This window comes from Cibotium barometz, chromosome 26 (assembly GCF_041138505.1).
Source record: "Cibotium barometz isolate CiBa-2024 chromosome 26, ASM4113850v1, whole genome shotgun sequence".
In the NCBI taxonomy this organism is placed as follows: domain Eukaryota; kingdom Viridiplantae; phylum Streptophyta; class Polypodiopsida; order Cyatheales; family Cibotiaceae; genus Cibotium; species Cibotium barometz.
The window spans coordinates 46,505,343-46,526,718 of record NC_141071.1 but is presented as its reverse complement, the minus strand read 5'-3'; positions in this window follow the sequence as shown (position 1 = coordinate 46,526,718).

The window sequence follows — 21,376 nt, the reverse complement described above, 5'->3', positions numbered from 1 at the left end:
TCGCCATTGTGGGACTCCCATTCATCCACATGTTACTATGTGATTCATTGAGCATGCATGACCTATCTCTTATGCCTTAAACAAGTCCATAAAATCCTCTCGTCCAAATGTTCGACCATGATCCATCCGAGTGGTGGGCCCTACAAGGAAGCAGATGCACTTGGTTCACAAGATTGGCAAACAAAAGCCACACATGTAATCATAAGCTCTTGAATTTCATCCCTAGAATGATCTCTATAAATGACCAAGGATTCATTTGCTATGTGCATGCCGACAATAGTTGCCACATGTGGCCAACTATGTGGCTACAGGCATGTGTTAGGAAGATATGTGATCTAGAATCCGTTCTTAGTGTGATTTTCATAGTGAAACCTTAGAGTGTCTTTTTCTAAGGTTAGAAGGCTCATTTACTAGAGTAATTGAGTGTAGGTTTCTAAGGTTAGAAGGCTCATTTACTAGAGTAATTGAGTGTAGGTCTAGTAGATACTTTGCTATGATTGAGGAATTACTTTTTAGGTGAGTCTAGTGAGAAATCTAAGGGAGGTGGAGAGATTCATGTGCCCTAGGCACCTCCTTCTCTTGAGCCTATATAAGCAGGGTCTACTACTCACTCTAAGAGATAACTAGAGAGCTAAGTGGAGATAACTAGAGAGCTAAGTGGAGAGTGTAATGTCCATTCTTTGTCTCTATGTGAGCACAACATTCTATGTAAATCTTACTTTGTGATCAAACCCTAATCATTAACCTAACTATTTCTCTCATCCTTTTAGTGAGTGGCACATTGACAGATTAAGGGAGGGATCATCACTTAGTCGGACATGCCATTTTGGGTGTGAATAAGCATTAGAAGAAGGGAACCTCTATGTGAGAGTAGCCTTGTGTGAGAGCATGGTATTGGTGATGATTGCATTGTGAAGAGAGTTGATTGCATCAATGTTGAAGAATTGAAGCTGGAGCCTAGAGATCTTCTTCAAAGCCACTATTAACTTCAAATGGTAGCCCCCATTGATGGGTGGTTAAAAGCATCAACACAAGAAGGTACAAAACCTGTTTTGTTTCTATGTGCAAAAAAGAGTGAAAAGAGGCACTACTTGGAGGCTTAAATCACACTTAAGTGATTGTGCATTACAACCATTGTATTGGGGTTTTAGTAGCCCACCTCAGGGCATTAATCTCTGTGCCTTGAGCTTGTAAAAAGCGTATGAAACCAGGTGGCCACAATCAAAAGACCAGGCAAGGGGGGCACAAAGCTCCTATGTTGCTGAGAAAAGAAGACAATTTGGAGGCCTTCAATAGATTCACATTGCAGCAAAACGTAAGCATTCCTTGAGGGCTTGTGTAGTACAGTTTGTGGTGAGTTAGCTCAACAGAAAACTGGCCTACAATCGGCGGCCTTGAGAGTACACTATTGCAATTCCAGCAACACGGTCAAAAAGAGTTCATTACATAGAAGCAGGTGCCAATACCGATCAAATTATCTAATTAGTGGTTAAATCATAGCCATTGACACCATCAATCTCTGGTGCAACTCTAGGCAATTCTTTTGCTACAAACCGTCAGGAGAATCATCCATGATTGAAGGAGTATGGTGACCTCCACCATCATTAACTTTGTTCCATCATTATAGGAGGGAAAGTACTTGTTTAAAAAAATTATAGGAGGGAAAGTACTTGTTTAAAAAAAATTCTATTTTTTGTGATTTTTTAAAAGGGATCTAAAGGTTCAAGGTACTTCATATTCATCTGGTAATCAAGGGGGAGTATCACAATCTTGATATTATCTTCATCTTGTGGGAGAGTAGAATTATGCATCCTTTGTGAGCAACATGATGTGCATGCTCTTAACACTATAAAGACCACATCTCTCATCTTGCATTCCTTAGTCAAGAAGGGTTAAAGGGTGTGGAGTGTTAGCCAAATGCCAAGATATTTACACACTAAAACTAAAACCCAAATTGTATTAGCCAAATATTCCAAGACCAGTTTCAAGATCAAGGCAAAGTCACATTATCTAGAGTGGTCAAAGTTCATGTATACACATCTTTACTTATTTGGTGACGGGATGCTTGAGTAGAGCATTTTTGGGTGAAAGACAAGCTCCATTGTAGATTCCTAATAGCTATAAAGGACTTCCCTATTTTGTAACACTGTGTGTGCGTGTGTCACGTTGAGTACCATGACAACTATGGTGGGAAAGATGTTTGATAAAACAGAAAAATTTGATGGATCCAAGTACCATTCTTGTTGTATCAAAATGCAAATGTGTCTCATAGAAAAAGACATGTGGGAGTGGTTAATGGGACTGAGAAGAGGCCAAATAGAGATCCAGATCTCATTTTACTAAGTGGACCAATTTAGACTCCAAAGCATTATCTCTCATCATTTGTGGGCAAGGTGATACCCAAATCCATCATTTGTGGGCAACGTGATACCCAAATCCATCAAGTGAGCTCAGAAAAGACCTTGAAAGAAGCATGGCTTAGGTCAAGTCCATCTTTGGGAAAACCAATGCAACTGCTAGGTTCTTGTTTAAGGAAGAAACTTTATAGGATGGAAAAAGATAACAAAGCCAATGTCACTTCTCATGTCAGTGACATTAATTTTATGATCGATTAACTCAGTGGTACAAGTGTTACCATTGATGAAGAGGAGACCATCTATGTGTTTCTCTCTAGCATGCCTCCTTGTTATGAACAATGTGTCTCAATGATAGCCAATCAAAGTAAGCATACTCTAACCTAAGTGACCTCTTCTCTCATTCTAAAGGCTTCAACTTCTTCAACACCAATTCCAACAAAGCATGCCTATTCCGTTACAGTCAAGGACAAGAAGACCAAGGCTCCTAAGACTTGCTACTATTGCAAAAAGAAGGGCCACATCATCAAACATTTCTTCAAAAGAAAGACGGATTAAGAGGAGAAAGAGAAGGGCAAGGCAAAGCAACCAAATAAGGAGGAGGCAAACTTCCCCAACTCATTATTCTAGTAGTTGTTATGTATGTCATTTTATAGCCCATGGGGAATTTTTTTATCTTAAATATGTCGTAGTGATTTTTATCTTAGTGGTAGATCTGATCCAAGCACACCATGGTATGCATGCTTGATCAAGGGAGGGTCTTAGAAGGTACGTAATCTATCATCCATTCTTAGTTTGATTTACTTAGTGATACCTTAGAGTGTCTTGTTCTAAGGTTGGCCCATTTACTAGTGTAAGTGAGTGTAGGTCTAGTAGATAATTTCTTATGATTAAATATGTCGTAGTGATTTTTATCTTAGTGGTAGATCTGATCCAAGCACACCATGGTATGCATGCTTGATCAAGGGCAGGTCTTAGAAGGTATGTAATCTATCATCCATTCTTAGTTTGATTTCCTTGGTGATACCTTAGAGTGTCTTGTTCTAAGGTTGGCCCATTTACTAGTGTAAGTGAGTGTAGGTCTAGTAGATAATTTCTTATGATTGAGGCATCACTTTGCAGGTGAGTTTGGTGAGAAATATAAGGGAGCTATAGAGATTCATGGGCCCTAGGTGCCTCCTTCTCTTGAGCCTATATAAATAGGCTACTGCTCACACTAAGAGCTAACTAGAGAGCTAAGTGGAGAGTGTAATGCCCATGCTTTGTGTACTTGCTTAGTGATCAATATACTAAAAGGTCCTTTCTAGAAATAATCTCCTCTTTGTATTTTCCATTAGCTTGTGTTTATGTGATGCTTGTGGTGACCTTGAGTATACTCTATTTCTCATTGGTTACATCTCATTTTTATCTAAGTGGTGGCATGTTTTGTTCTAGTGGTGTGAGTTTGTCTATGTGATGATCATTTTCATTGCTTGATTCATTAATTCACTAAGCTCACACCATGTCTTTTAACATGGTATCAGAGCTCCTTTCCATATGGGAGTGTAATTCGTCATATGTTGGTAGGATGCATCTTTGTGATTGTGGGTGTATGTGTGATTTACTCACAAGCATTCTCTATTATCATTAATTGGTATTCTTTGTGAGAAACTTATTGTTTTTTTTTGGGTTGATTCATCACTTCATTGGGTGGCACATTGGAGTGAAGAAGAAGGTTTCAAGTATGTCCATGTTAGACATAATCTCCTTGTTTTGCTGGCTTCCTATTTCCTATTTTAGCTTTTAGGGCTGACCATGTTAGCTAGAGGGGCTGGTCACCCCTCACACCATTAACCCATAGTTATCCACCATTTTATGGAGTCTTGGGCACTTTTCCCCTAGTCGTGCACACTTGTCGGCTGCCTACATCTTGGCATATATATAGCCGGTCCCTCCCTCACTCTTTTTCATTGCTTAGCATTGTTTGTTGTAGTCCCTCACATACAAGGTCTTCTCCCCGCTTGCTCGGGACATGTACTCTTGGTTGATGATATCGAGAGCAAGTCTATACCTACGTTTCCTCTCCATCTCTCTCTCACACTCTCTCTTATGTGTTTCCACTTTCCCTTTGTCCGTTGTGCATTCTATCATGGTATCAGAGCGCTGGTGATCTACAGTCTAGGATGCTCCCTCCTCTCCCTTCTCATGTGGTTAGATCTGCATTTTTTCAGTAGGTGGTCAGATCTACATTTTGTTTCTCTTCTCAACATTGCTTGCTGGTTGGCTGGTTTCTTTCCGATTCTTCTTCTCAATAGCCCACATTCTTCCTTTGTTGGTTTGACCTGTGAGAACCCACTTCAAACCTGTTTCTACACTGTTTTCAGGGCAGCAACACCTAGTGTGCTATGTCTTTTCTACAACAAATTTGTAGCATTTTTCAACATCTACTCCCCTATAGTGTGGGCCACTTGTCCTCCTATGCAAGACAATAATAGTATATTTGCTGCGTTTCTTTTCTCCTACAGGTTTGCTGGTTTTGTTTGATGCTTTTAGGCTTTTTGTGTAGCATATATCTTCTATTTTTTCCAAATTCACCCCTATCTACTGTCCTAAATACCTCTGCATTTTCAAATTTGCAGCCATGGTTGCTGCATTTTTCTAACTTGATCCTATTGGTAGCTCTACCTTCACCTGGGCTCCTTCTGTTGGACCTGAAGGTACCTTGTCTTCAATGTTTTACCTTGATCCTGTTGGTAGCTCTACCTTCACTTGGGCTCCTTCCGTTGGACCTGAAGGTACCTTGTCTTCAATGTTTTTCCTTGTAAGCCAATAGTTTCAGGAAAATGAAAAGGGAAAAAGAATCTAAATGTGAAAGGTCAAAAGTTTTTGGAATCCAAAAGGTCAAAAGATCCTCGGAATTCGGAAGGTCAATAGGGTTCCCGGGAGATGGAAAGCCAAAGGGCTCCAAGAAAGAATTTTCAAACAAAACAATTTTAGAGAAGAAAAAAAAATTCAAATCTCTTTTTCTCTTTTTTTTTCAAGCTTTCTTTGAAAAGCTTTTAATTAAATTTTTTAAATATTTAAAAGCTTTAATTAAAGCTTTTCTAAGCTTTAATTTTAAGCTTATAAAATCGATTTTAGGGGAGGGGTTTCGCCCAACGGCCTGCAGCGCTTCTCCCCGCCCTCATGCGCGTGTGCAGAAGCATGAGAGAGAGAGAGAGAGAGAGAGAGAGAGAGAGAGAGAGAGGCGGAGAGCTCCTCTCTCCTCCCCTTCTTCTCCATTCCTACTTTCTCTCTCTCTCCACCTTCTCCTTCTCTGTTAACAGAGAGGAGGCTGATTAAAATTTTAATTAAACCTTCTTAATCATAATTAAAACTTAATTATGATTAATGTTTGATCAAATTGTGCATTCTAAGAGGCGTTCACACATGCGAGAGAGAGAAATAGAAGGAAATTCTAGATTTTGAAGGAAGAAAAGAATTTTACGTGCATGGGAGAGAACCCAATGCATCAATTGGCTGTCCCATACTGCGTTTCAGCATAAATTTGGCAGGAAATTGATAGCATCTCCATGGAAATCCCACCAAAATGCATAAAAATATTTTTTTAACCATAAAAATGCTCTAAAAATTAAGAAAAATTTCCAAAAATTGTACAAATTCAGGGAATTCATTCTACCAAGAATATTTGAAATAAAATGTGTGGAATTTTGGTAGAAATTTCATAAATGCTTATTTTAAAACAAGAAAAATAAAAAAAATAGCATTGAACTTACGAAATTCCCCGCAACATCGATTCATCCATTAAATAGAAGAAACACGTGTTCAAACCGCCATATCAAAGATCCACCTGCATAATCACCAAAACAAACCAACAAAATAACATTTTTATTTAGTAAATATTAAAATTTACCTTAGAAAATGCTAAAAATTGGAATAAGAAAGAAAAAACACCAACAATTAACTAGAGATTGCTCTGATACCACTGTTAAGATCCCATAGATCTCTCTAGTAATAACCATGCATAAACCAGGCATAAACTCATCCACCCGACCACCCCTGAGCCCAATGGTGCACACACTAATACAATGAAGTACCACATACCTTACCTTGGTGTCCCATACCACCAAGAGATATGACATCATTCTAGCAACACATAGCTCTAGTGTGATTGCAAAAGAGAGCTCAAAACCACATGGTCTTCAATTAGCGATGACTCAAGTGGACAAGAACAAGGTCTCAATGTTCCCCCCAGGTTAGTCCTAACCCATGCTCCCATGCTCACAAGCCTAATGTGGGTTAGCCTCCTAGTATATGCACGTATTATGTGCACATAACAGGATGTGTGGACACTGGTTGGCCTAAATTTTCAGGTTTGCAGCCCTCTGTTGGTGCTGCGCTTTCTTCTCTAGTGGACACAAATCACTTGCCAGACGGTTTTTTGTTAGAATTATGGCTTTGGAGGCAGTTTGGTACTTGCTCGAGAGGTTCAACTCAAAAAATGTTAGTGTACCATACGTGAGTTCAAGAGGAGGGGTTTTTTAATTCAATTTTAGAAAAAAATCATTTAGTTCATAAGTAAAGAGGGGTTGTTTTATTGGGGGGAAAATTTTAGTAAAGGGGTTTTTAAAATACCTCTTGAACGCACTTGATACCTAGGGTTTTCTAGTAGTGCACACCCAAGTACTTGAGGAGGATATTGAATTTTCTGATTTTAGTCAGCATTTTGCTAATTTTGGAGCATCTATACCTGTGTTTTGTTCCTGGCCTTCACAGTTACCATATTTATTCATGTTCCTTGGCTTCTTTTAATAGTGGAGTGTGTTGTTTTTTTGCTGGATAGCAATGTTTTGGCTACGCTGTTTTCTTCCCAAAGGTTTTTTCTATACTCAGAGGGGACCCATCTCCAGCTACACCCGAGGATCAATTTTAGGAGCTGTTTTGTATCTATGGAGACTTTCTTTTGTGATAGGAGTTTACAGATTTTGAAGGAGAGTAGTGATCTTTTAAGAGATCCAGAGCAGATTTTATTTTGTCAAGCCTGTGTTCTTTGCAGAGAAAGGAGGGTGTTTTGTCTATGAGAGGTGTGATCCTTTCACATGGATCATTTGTTTGTTGCTGATTCTTAGGATCTTGTTACCATTTCATTTTATATTCGTGCTTCCCTTCCTCATTATGAGGAATCTACCTCTGTTTTTCTTTGGGATGCTTCTGAGGATGCCCCTCCCCTTGCCAATTTGATGCAGTGTGCATGTTTGTTATTTTGGAGGACGGATTTTTGGACTCGATGGGATGCTTTGGATCTGTGGTTGCTAACCGTTCCTATGGCACAATAGTACTTCTAGAGTTTTTTGGATTTGGATTAGAATCGGGTTGGGCTTGTACTAGTCTGACGATATTTTTTTCCTGAGGGGGATCCAGAGTTCATCTTGCAATGCCCACCTCAGTGGAGTGTGCTTATGTATAGCATTGGGCAACTCATGGTACGGGTTTGAGCAGATTGACCCCATCTTTTCTACAAAGTCTTTACATCTTGTGATGCCGACCTTTTAGAGGATGCTTTTGTACAACATTTGGCTACTCTTGGTACCGAGTTAGAGAAAATTGACTCTATTTCTTTTGTGGGTTGTTCTAGTGAGGAGCAGTTTGTTTCTCCTAGGAATTGATTATCTACAGGATCTCATCTTGGTTGGTTTTGAGTTTTTTCATACCTTCTCCAAGGTGGATACACGACATTCGACTTTGGAGAGTATTCTTACACTTGGGTTTGGAACCATTATTTGGAGTAGCACGTCGTAACCTACATGGTTGTTTTCTTCTAGAGGAGCAGTGTACCTAGCAGCTTGTTCTGTTGCTTTTGTAGCTAGCAGTTTGTTCTGTTGCTTTCGTAGTGTACTAGCAGCTTGTTCTATTGCTTTTGTAGCTAAGTTTTTGAGGAGATTTCTTGTGGAGCTTTCTTGGTACCTATTTCTGCAATCTTTCATCTTTGATCGAGGACAACGTCTCTGGCTTCTTGGAGTTCACTTAGCATCATTTGGTGCTGCTGAGAGGGGATGTTAGATATCATCTCCTTTTTGCTGGCTTCTTGTTTGGTGTCCTATTTTAGCCTTTAGGGCTGACCATGTTAGCTAGAGGGGCTATTCACCCCTCACACCATTTACCCAATTTATTCCCCATTTTATGGAGTCTTGGTGACTTTTTCCCTAATCATAAGTTGGTCGCCTGCCTACATATGGGCATATATATAACTAGTCCCTCCCTCAATCTTTTTCATTTCTTAGGATTGTTTACTTTGCAGTCCGTCACATACGAGGTCTTCTCCCCTCTTGCTCTTGGGACATGTATTCTTGGTTGATGATATTGAGAGCAGGTCTATACCCATGTTTCCTCTCCATCTCTCTCTCTCACTCTCTCTCTTGTGTTTCCACTTTCCCTTCTTCCGCTGCGCATTCTATCAGTCCACATGTGTGTGCAAGTCTTTATGTGAGCACAACATTCTATGTGAATCTTGCTTTGTGATCAAACCCTAATCATTATCCTAACTGTTCCTCTCATCCTCTTAGTGAGTGGCACATTGAGAGATTAAGGAAGGGATCATCTCTTAGTGGGACACACCATTGTGGGTGTGAATAAGCATTAAAAGAAGGGAACCTCTATTTCAAAGTAACCTTGTGTGAGAGTATAGTATTGGTGGTAATTGCATTGTGAAGAGAGTTGATTGCATCAATGTTAAAGCATTAAAACTGAGCCTAGACATCTTCGTCAAAGACATTATAAAATTCAAATGGTAGCTCCCATTCATGGTTGAAAGCATCAACAAAAGAAGGTACCAAACCTATTTTTTTTGTGTGCAAAACAGAGTGAAAGAGGCACTACTTGGAGGCTTAAATCACACTTAAGTTATTGTGCATTACAACCATTGTATTTGGGGTTTTAGTAGCCCTCCTCAAGGTGTCAATCTCTGTGTCTTGAGCTCACAGAAAGCATATGAAGGGGTTTTAGTAGCCCACCTCAAGGTGTTAATCTCTGTGCCTTGAGCTCATAGAAAGCATATGAAAATAGGCGGCCACAGTCAAAAGACTATGCAGGGGGGATAGAGCTCTTGTGTTCTTAAGAAAAGAAGGCAATTTTGAGGCTTTCAATAGCTTTCAATAGCTTCACATTGCAGAAAAATGTAAGCATTTCTTGAGGGCTTGTGTAGTAGAGTTTATGGTGAGTCGGCTCAGCAAAAAAATGGCCTACGATTGGCAGCCTTGAGACTACATTGTTGCAATTCTAGCAACAGAGTCAAAAAGAGTTCATTACAAAGAACCAGGTGCCATTACCAATCAAATTAGCCCTAACTTATGGTTAAATCACAGCCATTGACACCATCAATCTCTTGTGCAACTCTGGGCGATTCTTTTACAACAACCGTTAGGAAAATCATCCATGATTGAAGGAATATGGTGACCTCCATCATCATCTACTTTCCTCCTTCATTAGAGGAGGAGGAAAATACTTGTTTAAAAACATACATATTTCTTTGTGATTATTTAAATAGGCTCTAAAGGTTCAAGGTACTTCATATTCAACTTGTAATCAAGGGGGAGTAACACAATCTTGACATTGTCTTCATCTTGTGGGAGAGTAGCATTATGCATTCTTGGTGAAAAACATGATGTATATGCTTTAACACTATAAAGAGCACATCTCTCATCTTGAATTTCTTAGTGAAAAAAGGTTAAAGGGTGTGGAGTGTTAGCCAAATGCCAAGATATTTACACACTAAAACTAAAACTAAAACCCAAATTACATTAGCTGAAGATTCTAAGACCAGTTTCAAGATCAAGGCAAAGTCACATTATCTAGAGTGGTCAAAGTTCATGTGTACACATCTTCACTTATTTGGTGAAGGGATACTTAAGTAAAGCATTTCTGGGTGAAATACAAGCTCTATTATAAAGTCCTCAAGCTATAAAGGACTTCCCTATTTTTGTAACACTGTGTGTGTGTGTGTCAGGTTGAGGGAGGCCATCTATGTGTTGCTCTCGAGCATGCCTGCTTATTATGAACAATGTGTCTCATTGATAGCCAATCAAACCAATCATACTCTAACCTTAGTGACCTTTAGTAAAAGCCAAGGCTATGGATATTTTCCCTATTCCTATTTCTATTGATACATGGTATGTGTGTGTGTGTGTGTGTACATCATTGGGGTATGCAGATCCCCATCAAGAAGGGTTTGTATGTGTAGATGTGTGTACGTGTGTAGGTGTGTGTATGTGTGGATGTGTGTAAGTGTGTGTAGGTGTGTGTATATGTGAATGTGTGTAGGTGTGTGTATACGTGTGAATGTGTGTAGGTGTGTGTATGTGTGTGTGTGAAGTAGATAAGGCGGGAGAGATGGAGAGGGGAAACCTTACCCATGAGAGAAACTTAAGGAGGAGAAGGATGAAAGCACCTTATTAAAAGGAAAAGGAAATAGAAGGAGATAAGGGTCAAATAATTCTTGCTACACAATAAAAAAAGAAGAAGATAAGGCCTAAATATGAAGTTAGTGGTACCCAAACCGCATATGCATTGAGAATACAAAAGACACAATTTGTGCAAGGACAAGATGCAACCTTAATACTAGAAGGCAAGGCTATGGAGGTAAGCCCTATTCCTATTGATATTGATACATGGTGTGTGTGTGTGTGTGTGTGTTTACATCATTGGGGTGTGTGGATCCATCAAGAAGGTTTCTATATGTAGGTGTGTGTATGCGTGTGTTTGCATCATTGGGGTGTGCCTATATGTAGATGTGTGTAGGTGTGTGTATGTGTGTGTGTGAAGTAGAGAAGGAGAGAGAGAGGGAGAGGGGAAAGCTTTCCCATGAGAGAACCTTGAGGAGGAGAAGGATGAGAGCACCTTATTAAGGAGAAGGAATGAGAAGGAGAGAAGAAGAGGGAGAGGGAAACCTTACTCGTGAGAGAGCCTTGAGGAGGAGAAGAATAGGAGCACCTTCTTAAGGAGAAGGAAGGGGAATGAGAGAAGGAGAGAAGAAGAGGGAGAAGGAGAGGGGAAACCTTACCCATGAGAGAACCTTGAGGAGGAGAAGGATGAGAGAACCTTCTTAAGGAGAAGGAAGGAGAATGAGAGAAGGAGAGAAGAAGAGGGAGAGGGAGAGGGAAAACCTTACCTGTGAGAGCACCTTGAGGACGAGATAGTGGAGAGAAAACCTTGAGGATCCCATCTTGAAAAGGAGGAGAGCACCTTGAGGATCCCATCCTGAAAAGGAGGAGAGCACCTTGAGGATCCCATCTTGAAAAGGAGGAGAGCACCTTGAGGATCCCATCCTGAGAAGGAGGAGAGAACCTTGAGGAGGAGGGCATGGGGTGGCCCTAGAGTAGCAAGAAACAAGAAGGGAGAAAATGGGGGACATTTTGCATCACCGTGCCATTGATTTGACTTTTTTTAGACAATGTTGGCCTCGCAAATGGCCACATAGTTGCCCCCACATGGCAACTATAGTGGCCACCCACATAAAAAATGAATCCTAGGTCATTTATAGAGATCAATTCTAGGGCTTGTGCAAGAATGAAATTCTAGAGCTTATGCATACATATGTGGTTTTTGTTTTGCCAATCTTGTCAACCAAGTGCATCTTCTTATAGGGGCCCACCTCTGGGATGGAGCATGGATGAATGGTTGAATGAGAGGATTTTATGCACTTGTTCAAGGCGTAAGACATAGCGCAAGCATGCTCGATGAATCACATGGTAACACATGGATTAATGGGAGTCCCATAATGGTGATCAAACTCTTTGAACAATGGAGATGATCTCGAAGAGCCATCAATTCCATGCCATATAATAGAATAGATAGCGGGTACAATGGGCGAGCTATTAGCTTCACCAAGAGTAATTTAGGGTGCATCTTGATCCACCATGAGTAGAAAGAGAGCTTCTAAATGAGGGCTATGCACTAATTACATTCCTACACAATTTAGGGTGCATCTTGCTCCACCATGAGTAGAAAGAAAGCCTTTAAATGAGGGCTATGCACTGATTCCATTCCTCCACAATGTCCATATGGAGAAACACCACATGGAGGATATGATTTATGACCTCTTTGATGACCATGAGCCTCACACACATGATGGTCCAAGATGGGAGCTGGAAGATAAAGAAGCTTTTCTAAAGAAAATTGCACATAGTCCAGTGAAGCCCACTGTACAAGTGTGCATGTTCCATCCTTCAAGCCTCTTTGGAGCTCCTTAGCCTAAAAACCTAACACGGTTGCAGCAATGCGGGGGTCGAGAGCCTCTTATAGTAAATATACTTAAGTCAGTAAGCAAGTTGCACATAGTCCACTATATTCCAATGTACTGGTGTGCATGCTCCATCCTTTGAGCCTCTTTGGAGCTACTCAGCCTACAAACCTGATATTGTTGAAGCAATGCGAGGGTCGAGAGCCTGTTATAGTAAGTATACTTCATCTTGATGCAATCTCTTCTTGCATTCTCTGATCCAATTTCTAATTTGTCATAATTGGAGTTTGTCTTGGCTAGTACTCCCTCTGAAACACATACTGTTGCACAATCTGCTCAACATCCACCTCAAAAATAGGCACCACTGATGGATTTTGCTTCAAAAATTCTTCTTTCTCATCCTCCTATAGTTCGGGTATCATATTAATTGTTTTCGCCGACAATGGCCGGAAAGCCCTAGTATGGTATTCTTGGAAACCATATCTAATTTACCTCTGATGGATTTCTCTTTAAAAATTCTTCTTGCCTCTCCTTATCACAATAATTTGATTAGCTCCCCAATCCTACTTCACTTTGGCAGATCTCAACCAAGGTCTCCCTAAAATCATGGGATATTGATTTTATGATTCTTCAAGTTTCAAGACAACAAAATTTACTGCAAAGTTTAGTCTAGCAACCTACAGGTTGTGCCCCTCTGACAATTCCCAGAGGTTGTACCCTCCTCTGATCTGCCATTTTCACCTGAAAGGGTGCATCATCATAAATTCAGAAATCCCCAATTTTCTACAAATTGATTCTGGAAGGATATTGACCCTTTAACCTCTATCCAATAAGGCTCCCTTAATATCGACGTTTCCAAGTTTAACATCTAACACCGGGACTCCGTAATCGACATCCTCCACTTGGAATGGTTCTGGTGTAACCCCTCCACCATCATTTTGAATTGCTAACACATTGCCAACCTTCCACTTTGCCATAAGCTTTTCCATAAATGCTGGGACCAAGCTAAGAACTTCTTCCAAAGTCAAATACAATTGAGCTTTCATTAAAGCTTGGAATAAGCTCTCATCATCTGGGGTAGAGTCTTGCTTCATTTCCAACCCACTTTTTTGATATATTGGCAATGCAGCCACATCCTAAGAGGGTAACACTGGTATAACAGGTTGCTCCTCCTGTCTTCCCTAAACTTTGTTTAACTTTATGACTCCTATTCTAATTCCCTTCTGAGCTTCCCATTCAATGGGATCTTCCTTTTTTGCTAAAACTTTAGGGGACTTCTTGCTACCTTGATTTTTAGACCTAGTAATTGCCATTGAATCCACATCCTAAACATCCTTTATTTCCATGCATTGTGTACAATTACACTTCCAATTTATTTTCTGGTCACTCTCCCCCTGTTTTTCTTGTGCTATTAATTCTTTATTAATTTCTTTGAACATTACTTCATTCAATTGAGAAAAGGGCTAATTCTCTTGATTTTGATTCCCTTCTTGCCTCTCATTGTACATGATAATTGGAATTCCCCTTTCATTTTTGTGCCCACACCAAAGCTCACAGCTTGGACCCTACCTATGACCTAGCAAACCATAATAATTACATTTCATATTTCTATTCTGATTGTTGTTGTTATTGAAATTTCTTTGTTGACCTTCCTAGTTAGGATTTTGATTACCCCATTTTGATTCTAAATCATAGGTTGGTACTAATTTGAGTTCTGATTTCTTCTATTCTGCTCAACTCCAACCTTATTGGCTTGAGGAGTTGCTTGTTGATTCATCTGAACAATGTGGGGTGGAACTCTCCTCCTATACTATGGATTATACCAACAATTGGCTAACATATGACCTAGCTTTTGGCATATCTCACAAAAAGGCTTGGATGCCTCACTATTAACCCATGGCGGACATTGAGACGTACTATGTTTTACGTCATTAATTTAAATATTTTGAGTCATGGGCCGGGCTTGTCGACACCGTATGTTAAGGATGAAGGGATTGGGTGATTGTCGATGAGAGACGCACCTTGAATATTAGTAGGATAAGGGTTAGGATCGACCGGCCATGTATGGGCGCCCAAGTGTGAACGGCCAAGTCACCTATAAGAGTCAAATGTAACCCTAAAATCCTCATTCTCATGTGTTGTGAATACAAGAGTGCTCTTGCCTTATCTCTTTGGTTTCCTTCTCCTGCGTGTGTGTGTGAGAGAGAGAGAGAGAGTGAGAGAGCGATCGAGCGCACTGTGTAGCGGCACGGCGGCGGTGGCGAGGCGGTAGAGCGGCGACGGCGGCTCCTTCTTCACTGCTGCGACGTGGGAATCCTTCAAGGCGGCGGTTGAGCGGTGAGTGACACACCCTTTGCACTCTGTTTGAGCTTCCTTCCCTGGTTGTATGCTTGCAGCCATTCGTGGCTCGCATACAGTGTCCGGCAAGTCCCTAGCTACGACCTGTGCGACAAAAGCGCACATTTTTGGCGCCGCTGCCAGGGAGTTGCCCTACACCAAGCTCCAGTTTGCAGCTCGGCTGTGCTGCGTGAAGTTTAATATACACTGTAGGAAAGCGACTGTGTGTTTGTTGTTGAGTTGTTTCCGTTTTTTGCAATCTGTTTCTGTAATTTGTCTTCTGCATTTCTGTTATTTTTTCGCTCCGCGTGTGGGCGTGTGTTCTGTTATCTGGTTATCTGAGTGCAGGGGGGGTTCCTGAATCCCCAGATCTGTGCTATGTGCGGACTGTGCCGCGGCCAAGGCTGAACCCTAAGGAAACCCTAGAAAACTTATCTCCAAAAAAAATAGAAAATAAAAAATTATAAAAAATAAAAAATAAAAAATTAAATTTTATTTTGAAAGAAAGAACCAAACGTGTGGAGAGGAAAGGTTTTTTAATTGGAGAAAAAAAATTTGAAAAGAAAGAACCCCAATTGACCCACGGTCCTGGCCCCGCCGGCCTCGGCCTCGATCTCGGTCTTTTGATATATATATATAGGAGAGTGAGCCTCCATAGCTTTCTTTCAAGTGAGAGCTTATGGGAAGTTGTGCCCTATATGTAGCCCACTCCCCAAGGAGTAAAGTGAGCATGTGGGGGGATAAAGCCCTCACCCTTTCCTCCATAAGCAAATAGGCTTTTGCCCCTTCCCCCATAGGGAAACGGACTGTTTTGAGGACTCCAGGAGCTCTAGATAGGCGAACACGGTGCTGTAAAGCACACTAGGACCCTTTAAACAATACGCTCGTTTCGAGCTATCACACGCCCTAGCCCAAGTTCGACTGTAAGTAAGGGGTCAAAAACGGGTTAAAAACAATCTAAAAACAAGTAAAAACGGGGTGCGAAACACCTAAGAAACCACTTGTGTGAGTTTCAAGGGTAGTTACCAATGCACGTAGGGTACCCACGTCACATGCATCTACGTTCTGGTCGGATGCTAGAGCCTGAACCACTAGAAAGTGTTTCAGTTTACGCAGGCTCACACCATCCCTCCATGTTGGCATCTTGGCCTTCGGCTGGAACCCAAGGGAGTGCAACCCAAGATCCACGAATAGTGGATAGTGACTCATCCTCTGACTCAGAAGCCATGGAAGGGCACCCTACCAAGAACCCTGAGGAGACAAGCCAAAACATGCCAGGTTGGGCCCCACAACCCGGATCTAGCATGTTTAGTCGTCTAATAGAGACCTTTAGTAGAGCTACACGCTCTGAGCATGCGACAAGCGAAGTAAATGAAGAAGGAGGGGTAGTGGATTCGCCATTCACATCTTATGTAGACCCTACCCTCCCAAAGAGTGTCCATGTGGATATTCTACCCACTTCGTTTATTGAGGGCCCTACTGAGCTACCAACTTCCGATGCTCTTCCTAAAGTAGAGGTCCCTAGAAGCCAATCCATAAGAAGTGACATTGCGTCCACTTCAAGAGAACCGTTTGGCACACCAAGTCTAGATAGGATATTTCTCAATGAAAATTGGGAATATGATCTACACACAGAGACTCTAACGGACCTATACACGGGCTACACCTACCATGTAGGTTGGTTAGAAGTCCTACGGTCTACATCTAGCGCCACTAATATAGAAGAGCAACAGTAAATGATATGTGAGGTTATTCATAGAATTATCCAAATTGAGAGGCAAAATAGGGGAGTGGACCTAGTTTCCACTGGCCCTATGAGGTTTTTGGATACGGGCAAGGCCAAACAACCAACCCTATCACACCTCGGTGAGTCCCATAGACCCTTCGTATGTTGTTTCGCCTGGAGTCTCAATGCAGGTTGAGCCCACGAGCAGTAACTTTAGTTTTCCAACCTTGGCTCAACTTTCCATTAAGGAATCCACAATGCCTACCCCAATGATGAGCAGGACAGAAAGCGCACCTGTTACCACTGTAGTTAGAACAACACCACTACCTAGTGGAACAGTACCTACAACAATGCGTGCCCGTGCCTATCGACCCTATGTACCTATCTCAACTCACGCTCATGTAGCTCCTACGCCTCTTAGTATGCCAATGGCGTATGCTCCACGACCGCCTTATCACCACCCTTATCCAATAGGAGCTAGGCCTAGTCACATATCATATCCTACGTCATTTGCCAACATACTCAGACCAACGCCAACTCCTATCAGCCAGGCTATCCCAGAAGTGCCTCCACCAACTATGCCTGCTCACTTAGGTGATCTCGCAGCATTTGCTCAGACGATCGGACGATCCATTGCGAAAAACATGCGGGCCAGCCTGAGAGAGAACCTAGAAGCAAGGCAGTACAAGTGGCTAAGCTCACTCAAAACTTCAGTGGTAACGAGGATGTTAGGAAGCACATTGAAGTCTTTGAACACGTGTGTGATTCCTTGGAAGAGCACAATGAGTTGCATAAGTGTAAAGCCTTAGGCTTAACCTTGAGTGGGAAGGCCGGAGATTGGTATCGAACCTTAAGGGTTGAAGAGCGCACTCACTACCCCACTCTCAAGAGATTGTTTTTGAAAGAATACATACGCGAGGGTGTGCTTTGGGGGGTAGCATCTCAACTTCAAAAAGCTGAACGCGAGGAAGGGGAGTCAGTGAGAGACTTTATAAGTCGATTGAAGCATCTAAATTCTCGCTACACTCCTGATGAACGCTTCAATAACAACCAACTCCTCGATAGATTCATCTGAGGATTGCGCCACGAGGACATTTACAATGGCCTAGTCATTAGAGGTCTTACAACGTGGGAAGCAGTCAATGCAATCCAGTTAGAAGACAACTTGATGATTGCAGGTAAAAAGGTGTCTTCAGAAACAAAATCCGTTAGTTCGCAAGTATCCGGGCACGAGCCAATGATGGTGAAACCTATTGCCAAGGAGCCCAAGATATCTGAAATGTCTGTGACCGACCTTACTAAGGCTCTCCAAGAATACTTTAGGGGTAATCGAGCTCCTCAGAATAGCCATATGTACCCAAGAAGAGAGCAACAATGGTGTTCGGTGTGCTTAGGACCACATAGCACGAGTGAATGTCCCACATTCAGAGTCAAATTCAATGGGAATTGCAATGCATGTGGTAAGTATGGCCATCAATCTAAAGATTGCCTAACACTTAAGCGAATGTTGGCAAACCAGGCACCACTAGCTTGGTCAAACACACCTCAAGTACCTGCGCTAATGCCTGCACAACCTATTGAGCAACCGTCACAGCACATAGTTCCAAGGAATCCGAATGTAGTCCAGTCTGTGCCGTTACCACCGCCAGTGCTAGGACCACAACCTCCACATCCACCAAGGATTACCCCTGTAAACCAGATGGGTTGTGAGTCACATAGTGCATGTGGGGATTATGAAGAGGAGATAGACCCCACTGCTCCATACGGGATTGATACGTTTGAAATGATTCCCCAGTACTACATGGAGGATCATTTCGGGCAAGTTAAGCCTGTATATCGAGCGGCTGCTCTCGCCACAAGAGGGCAAAACCTTAATACCTTGGTGAGGAGACCACCTCTTCAATGCTATGAGTGTGGTGGACCGCATCGTGTAGCAGAGTGCCCTAATAGGCTACAGAAGATTGCTACTCAAATGCAACCAAATCAAGGGAGTACATCAGGAATGCCGGTGCTTACATCGTTGTGGCATAGATCATTTGATCGCTCAATGTCCACATAATCCTAATGCACCCAAGATTACGACATTGAATTTGGTTAAGGTCACCAACCAAGCACGAGGAACCACACCCGTTGTGTGCCCGTGAATGTAGTTACATGGTCAATGCTTCAAAATCAAAGCTACATTCTTGAAGAGAGGGATACTGCATCAATCGCTCAGACAAAGAAAAAGAAAACACGGTGAAAGAGATCGCTTAATGCCACGAGCTCCAAGCCCAGTTCAAAGACTAACATAGGGACAGGAGACGACCCCGTGTATATGAATGATCCTGAAGATGATTCTGATTCAATAGAAACCATGGGGACCAAAGCCACTACCTTAAGGGAGGAACCCACTCGGGAGCTCAACGAAGGAGAATCAAGTGAGTACATAAATAAGGGAAAACAGAAGGAAACTTCCTCGGCCCCACAACCAAGTCAGTTTATGCCCTCTCGACCACCCAAACTGACTGAGACTCCCCAAGACAAGCCACGTGGGCCAAAAACCCTCAAGAAAAAGATTGGAACTTACCCGAACCCAGTTGAGGAGATTGAACAAGTGCAACACTTAAGGGGTTTGGTGGAAGAAACACAAAGAGAACTGGAGCCAAACCTGAGAAAAATCAAAATTCCAGACACAGTGTTTCCTACGCAAGTTCAGCCTCATAGGAACCATAAACCGTTAGCTATACCTAGTATCATTCGGGAAGAAAGTGAGGACAGGACATCAGGAAGTGGGCAACCACCCTTTTTGCTTGAAAGAATGTTTAGTGAGGGAATGCCTGACGCCATCGAAGAGGAAGTGATTCCATCTTCACCAGTCCCTAGTCAAGGGGCGATGTCTCGAAAAGTACCATTGAATGTGTCCAAGCTAATGGATTTCATGTCCTCTGAGATCAGAACCACGATCATATCCAAATTATACGGAGATCCTGAGCTATTCTTAGCTCTTCGGGCATTTCTCAATGGAGAACTAAAGGCGGGGCTACCACAATTTGCAAATATGGATAGATCTGACACGCTTCAAGATGAAGGGGAGCATTGGGATCTACAACCCAACTTAGATGAAGATTCGGTCGTTGAAATACCTGTTAACAAGTTGGGACAGTACTTTGAAGGTGACGAATCTAATGCAACCCTCCCCATTACTACCAAGGGATTAACTCTAAAGGGAATCCTTGATGGTGGTGCTGGAGTGAGCATTGTGACTAAAAACTGTTGGGAATCTATGGGGAGACCTCACCTCGAAGTCACAAACATAGTGGTTAAGATGGCAAACGGAACTATTGCTAAACCTATTGGAATGTTAAGGGACCTTAAGATCAAGGTCCTGGGATACAAGGTAAAACATACCTTCATTGTAATGGATTTCTCCAAGCATCCTATGTCATATCAAATGATCTTAGGACGTCCTTTCATGAGGGAAGCACAAATGGTGCATGATTGGTCAAAAAACCATGTCTATCTACAATTCCAGGACTCTGTCATTCGAGTTGATCTTGAGAATGGTCATGCACATCCTTTAGGAAGCAAGGTTATCATTGATAATCGATCGGATACCACTATTCACTCCGCCCCATTAAGGTATTGCTATACATGCAAAAAAGAGACTGATGATGGGAAAGATTCTTCTTATATGGATGTCCTACCGGGTATGACTGAGTCGGATAACGTGGATTGGGTACACCTAGCGGCAACCATAGACACATGGGGAAATAGAGGCACAAGTTGGGTAACACCTGAGGGGCAAGATATGCCACCGTTAGTGCCAATAAACATGATAGGTGTTATGCACTTGACTCCTGATGGCGAGAACGTGGCAAACTCCACCGACACTGAAAGTAGCAAAGACTCTGACCAATGCAACTCTGAGTATGAATCTCAAGAAGAAACTGACCCTGAGCCTGATGGGGAAAATGAATCAAATATTCACCCAAATGTGGAAGCAAGGTGCTCAAGGCCTAGGACAGTGACCTCTTGCAGTTCATCCGAAAGTGAGGGGGACACAAGTGAAGATCGACCAAGTGAGTCCGAATCGGATAGAAACAAAAATCAAAAACTTGGTAAGAAGAAAACGAGACATAAGCGCCAACGCTATCGAGCTAATGTACGCACTGCAATAAACAAATAGAGATCCACTGCAGAATGGCTTAGTTATGTAGGAGCCATTGATGCTCATCGGAAGATAGCGGATAATTGGGGACAATACCTCCAAAGTGTCATGTGGTGTATTCTACAACCTCATGACGTCGCCCAATTAGAAATCGAAGAGAAGCCGAAACTAAGTCGTACTGCAAGAAGGCGGCAAAACCAAGAGTTGGTTCAACAACAAAAGGAAGCGGAATTGAAAGAAAAAAGCCTGGCACAACAAGAACCAGTAGACTTACACCCCGCACCCGAGCATTTCAAATCATTCACCACAGGGGAACGTAAGTAGTCTACACAAAAGCCCAACGAACGCCTACCAATCGGAGTAGTGGTGTCTACGATGGCCCTGCGGTAGTTAAGGAGATAGACTTAGCAGATCCAGGTGAGGAGTCTAAACCAGTTTTTATTGCTCAAGACCTCACCAAGGCGGAAGAAGCTGCACTTACGAAGCTTCTTAAAGAATTCAAGGACATATTTGCTTGGACATATCATGATATGAAGGGTGTTCCACCCTCGGTGGTGCAACACATGATTCCAATGATTAGCACTGCTAAACCAGTC